This window comes from Nematolebias whitei, chromosome 9 (genome assembly GCF_014905685.2).
Source record: "Nematolebias whitei isolate Nwh7 chromosome 9, NemWhi1, whole genome shotgun sequence".
Classification (NCBI taxonomy): Eukaryota; Metazoa; Chordata; class Actinopteri; order Cyprinodontiformes; family Rivulidae; genus Nematolebias; species Nematolebias whitei.
The window spans coordinates 10,669,871-10,675,581 of record NC_056506.1 but is presented as its reverse complement, the minus strand read 5'-3'; the positions used below and the strand labels follow the sequence as shown (position 1 = coordinate 10,675,581).

Sequence of the window (5,711 nt, the reverse complement as noted above, 5' to 3'; positions counted from 1 at the left end):
TCTTTTAAACCATCAAAATGCACTTTTTCTGCTAAAAATTGTAACGAAACAACTTCTAACTGTGTTCTGAGATGGCACTCAGCTTTTAAAACGTTTATCCATCTGTTCAAAATACTCGTTCAAACTGAACAGAACCGAACTGGTCACAGCCGGGTCTTAAAGCAGAACCTTGTACTTTTTAGACAGAATAACGTCTTCCACAGCTCATTAGCTCTTAGTTACACATAACAGACGTACCATTTCAGCTTACACAAGACTTATGACACAATTTCAGCTTTTAAAACATTGCCAGCCCAACGCTTAAACATGCAGCGTTTAGTTGCAGAGTGCAGCTCCAAGCGCGCAGCTCAGCCGCTGCGTAAACTTTACAGCTCATCAGCTGTTATTCTTTCAAAATACATGCCAACACGTAAATCAATCTTACACGAATTAACAGTCATTCATGAAATTCGTACGAGGCCACCAGTTTGTAGTGAGACACTTGAGGTACGTGTCACTTGTTGTATGACAAATATATGAATTATATATGCATACAATATTCACGAGTTCTTCATTTTTCTGACTGTAAATGCCGTGCATTGAATTTAACAGAAATGTGAACGAGAGACGTTATTTATCTTTGACCCATCAAATGAATGGAATCATTTATTTTCAAAATCAAAGTTTAACATCAAACATTTACATTAATTTGGCAAAATATGAAAATAATAACAGACAGTTTCACAGAAAATGAACTTCAAATCACTCGGCGGTGATTTGAGGACTTTGCTTCAGACATTTCTAAAAATATCTGTACTGATTTATGAAAGAGAAGAGTTTAAGATTAAATTGAGATTTATCTTACAGAGGAAATGTGTGAGGGAATTTAATCTGTTTGACCAGAAGTTGCACGCTCCGTCAGATCTCCAGCCTGTCCACGGTACACTTTAGTCGAAGAAGAGGTCGTTACCTGGTTGATGATAGATCAGCTCAGTAAGAATCCTTTTCAACTGATATCAGCGTCTCCGTTGAAAACAGCTAAAATCCTCGAAGAGTCGTGCGTGGTTAGTTCAAAACAGAATTATAATCCCAAAACCTCTGGATTCTTCATTGCTCTGAAACTTTCAGAACCGGCTGCACTCTCAATCTGCTCATTCTGTTGGACTATCGGACCTGTTGTCAGCTCTCAATCCAACATCTCTCAGAACTCTCAATCTAACTTGAACTGGGGAGTTGCCACATTTTATTTGGGTCGACTTCCTGTTCAATTTAGAGCTTTCTGATTCGTGGAAGGACCAGAAAGAGGAGTGGTTTTTGACGTAAGGTGTTTATCAACAGTCGAGGTCAGAGAATGAAACTTGTTTAACATACAGAAAAGATTATTGCAGAAGCAGCAGACTTTTTGGAGTCTACTCTTAGTAATCTTCTGAAAAAGTTTAAACATGACATTTCTTCTTCAGTAAACATTTTAGTTGACCGAAGACCAACCTTTCACATACTTACGACAGCTTGCTCATTTCAGACAGAAAAATCAAGAAAGGCATATTCAGGTGATTTCTGCTTTGAATGAGGAACAAAAATCATTACTTACTGTTTATGTAAAATAAAAATTAGTAGTTCTTTTCAACCTGTAAAGCATTGAGTGAACTAACACAATTTGATTATCAAAACATTTGTAAAACAGTAATGATTATAGAGGATTGTCTTTTCTACTTGATTAATTCAAGAAAGAAAGTCATCAGATGGTTCAGACTTATTCAGATCAATGAAAATAACAGTCTCTGTCCATCTGGTAGATTTGAGGTTATCTGGTTCACTACACTATTTTATTTAAGTGAGCAGCGAGATCCACACCATATTTAGTTTTGCGGTTCAATCAACAGTACAGTTATAAGCCAACTTTTCAATAAATGGGCCCCTGTTCAGGCCTTACCCCATAAATAATGTAAGTAAATGCCTCCTTCTGGCAGTGTTACTTAATATGCTTATTTATTAACAGATACAATGAACCAGGCTATTTCAGTGTTTATTTTACTCAAATGCACTTAAAATTAATAAACCTGCAATTTTTCTAAAAAGTCTGACAGCAACTTGTAGTTTTAAAAGCTCTCAAGCAGTTTAATTTACCAGAATTTGCTATTTAAACAGTACACAGAAACCAGGCTCTGATTAACAGAAAAAAAAAGTTTTAAATGAAAGGCGAGTGTACAGCTCCCTTTCTGTCAAACTGTTATACTCTTTTTCAACAGCAGGTGGTGGTGTAAGCTTACTTTTACTGGTAGGAGTCGCTGACGACTTCCTGTGAACTGTTCTGTTGACATCCGGTTGTTAGCCGTTAGCTACATGTAGCACAAGGTCGAACATGGTTCAAATCAGCATTTATGGACGGATTTAAAGCTTAAACGTCACGTCACTTAACAAGCACGCCTGTTCTGCATGTACTCATGAGTTTAGGAACAAAAGACAGGGCCTTATTCAGCGTTTTTAAACACAAAGGAGGACTCTGTTAAAACGAGCTTCATTTCCGGGGTCACGTGACTTTACAGACACGTGAACGTCGGAGGTGGGCTTTACGCACTGACGACAGAGTGAGTGGGCGTACACGGATACGTCACCAGCTTCTCAGCGAATCAGAAAGACTCAAACAGCGGTTCTCAAACAATCACAGCTCGTGTGTACTCGCCTAAAGCTAGCAGTTAGCATGAACAGTCCGGTGAAATTATCATCGATTAAAACTTAAAAATTGCACAATTTTACTGTGAACGTAACAAATCAGCATCAGAGTAGCTTCTGAGACGGCGCTCAGTTTCACAGACAGCGTCTTCCCATTTAAAAACACGACTCGAACAAGTCCAGTAAACGGAACCGGGACAGACATGCAGAACCTACTTTCTGCTACAGTTTCAAACAGAATGGATGCGTTATTCTCACAACTTACAGCTTAGTTACACAAACAGATTGACAATTTCAGCTTTAACAATGAACACATTGACGTAATCTGCAGCTTTCTGAACACCAAAAGCATGAAAATATGTCTGTCCAAGGTCAAAACTCGGACTTTCATGTGCCAACATGAGCGTTATTCCACAATAACACAGATCTCGTGTCACACATAATTCATCTCTTTAGAAACCTTACGGGCCACCAAATATAGTGAATGTTGGGGCAGATTAACTGTCTCTTCACTACTAATTAATTATTCTTAAAGCTAGTTCAAGCACAAAGAATATTAATTTTTTAAATACAACGGATTCTTTCTTTTTCGAGTTAAATTAATGCCATGTGACGAGATAACTGTGAGGATTGTTTAATCAGTGACATGCGATGCCATTTTTCTTTTGACCCATCAGAATAAATGCGGTCATTTATTTAACAGAATCAAAATTTAACATCAAAACATGTACACATTGATTTGCTGATCTGGTTCTGATTAATAAAAAACTTGGCACGCTTTACTAACAAGACAACAGAACATTTCTGAAGGCATCTAGATTACTGGCAAAATAAAAAGTTTAAAGGAAGGAATGGAGAAGTTTTAAAAGTAGATGGATGGAGGAAGATGTATGTTGTTCACCAGAATTAGCACGCTTCTTCCAACATCAGCTAAACCCCCGGTACACTTGGTGCGTGACGACTCGTTGCCTTTGCAGAAGATGAATCAGCTCTGGTACAGGGTCCATTTCAACACTACCTTTCCAGCGTCTCCGGTTAAAGCGGCTGGTCATTGTCAGAAGTCGTGACGATTTACTCCGTACAACAGACAAGCTTCCTTCGAAGTTGTAGGGCGTTACGCCCGGGTGAGTTCACAGTGAGGTGCTGTGACTCAGTCAGAAGTGGAAGACTCTAGGAAGACTCCAGTGAAAGACTGACTAGTTCCAGTAAGTGTTGACTTTTAAAGAGTCCTCACTTCCGGTCACTTAGTACTTCCTGATTGGTTGAAACAACCAACAGGGGGGTGTTTCAGTGATGTCAGAGGGTTATTAAAAGTCAAGAGAGGCTGCAGGAATGTTTAGGAACGATTAGTACAGACAGAGAAATGTTATGGCGAAGTGAGACAAACGCAGATGCCAGTTGAAGTTATTTACCGTCTGCTAGGTTTAAAAACAAGACACTTCGTTCTAATAACTCGTTTTCTGACTGTCTCTGACTTTTGACCAACATCACTGACTTCTCATTCAGACAGAAGATCAAAATGCATAATTACTTTGTAAATAGACATTTAACTTGATTTCTAATTTAAATGAGGTTTAAAAATCATTAATACTGTTTCACAGTTGATTTAAAATGAGTGGTTCACTTCAACATTTAGAAATGGTATGAACTAACACACTTTGATTATCAAGATATTCTAAAATAGTAATGATAATGTAAAAAGAAGAGTGTTCTTTCAATTGATTAATTCAGGATACAATTAAACAGTCTCTTGATGAGCTCATTTGTATTTCTGGATTCAAATCAATGAAATAAAAGTTTCTGTCCCATGAAGGTCCTCAGAGACAGATTGTTGTCTGAGGCCTAGTTCACTACAATAAAAAAGATTTTAATTTTGTTTACTGTAGTATTAAATCAGGGTTAACATCTTGTATTTTTGTGTTGCAGGATGCAGACTCTGCATACTTCACTAAACCAAAGACCTCCTGAATGTCTCATCTTCAAGAAAACTCACTTGATTGCATTCCCAACTTTAAATGTGTATTACTTTCTAGACAGAAACATTTAAGAATGAAAGAACTTGTCTGTAATCTTTGTGTTCTTTTCCATCTCAAATGTGAATCAACTTTTTAATTCAATTTTTTTCACTTCTGATGCACAACTTCTAAATGCAAGGTCTGCAGACTACTGTATCTGTAAAAAATCATGCTTTTGAACTGATCTTCTGCATAATAAAATATAAAAAAAATTGCCACTTAAAGTTGGTCTAAATGAAAATGGAAAATTTTGTTTGTGACAACGTATTTTATTACAATTATGTACAGTTACACATATAAAAACTAACAATATGTACAAGAAACTGTGGACACATTCAACTCCCTAACTGTAAACAACTGAATTGTAAACAAAACGGCACTGAACGTTGTACACAGAGCAAGACGTACTCAAGGCACATCCTTGATATTCTTTAAACATTCAGTTTTTTGTCCCTTTTATTGGTACATTATTTTAAAAAGCATGAAACCTATAGAATGCAAATAGTTTTCCTTTTCAGTTTTTAAGTTGATCTTTTAATATACCACAAAACCTTTGTGGTAAATCATTCTTGGGTAACTGATACGGAAAATAAATTATTGTATTTTTATGTTCTGAGGAAGTAGACCATAGTATAAATAAGTCAAATTCTGAAATATTTTGAAAATGGTTAGTGCCCTTTCCTCTGCAGTTCATTACATAAAGAACCAAGAAGTTTAAATAATGTGAGAAACGATCTGGGTTTCCATAAAGACAATACTCGCCACAACTTCTGGGTCAAAAATTCAAAAGTTTTCTCCTGCTATTACCAAACAGAGAAATGTCTTTCCTCTTTCTTGTGTAAAAAGCGCCACAGGTCATAGGCAGGGGAAGTGAAGGGGGGGAGATGAGTAAATGGGGTATCCTAGAGGGGGATCAGCTGCCTGAACAGTCAAGTTTCGAAGCATGAACGGGTGAGCCTGAATGCTGTACCGCTCCTCATCATCATTAGTAGCATACAAGAGTTCCCAAGAAAGGTTTGCCCACTGGCCTCGAACTCCCTCTCC

General features: G+C 37.3%; 1 protein-coding gene across 1 annotated transcript in view; it reads left to right on the top strand.

Annotated features, from left to right (window-relative positions):
* The window catches only part of tgs1 (trimethylguanosine synthase 1), a gene marked incomplete in the record, with an annotated part of 304,266 nt that overhangs the window by 68,514 nt on the left and 230,041 nt on the right, over positions 1 to 5,711 (top strand).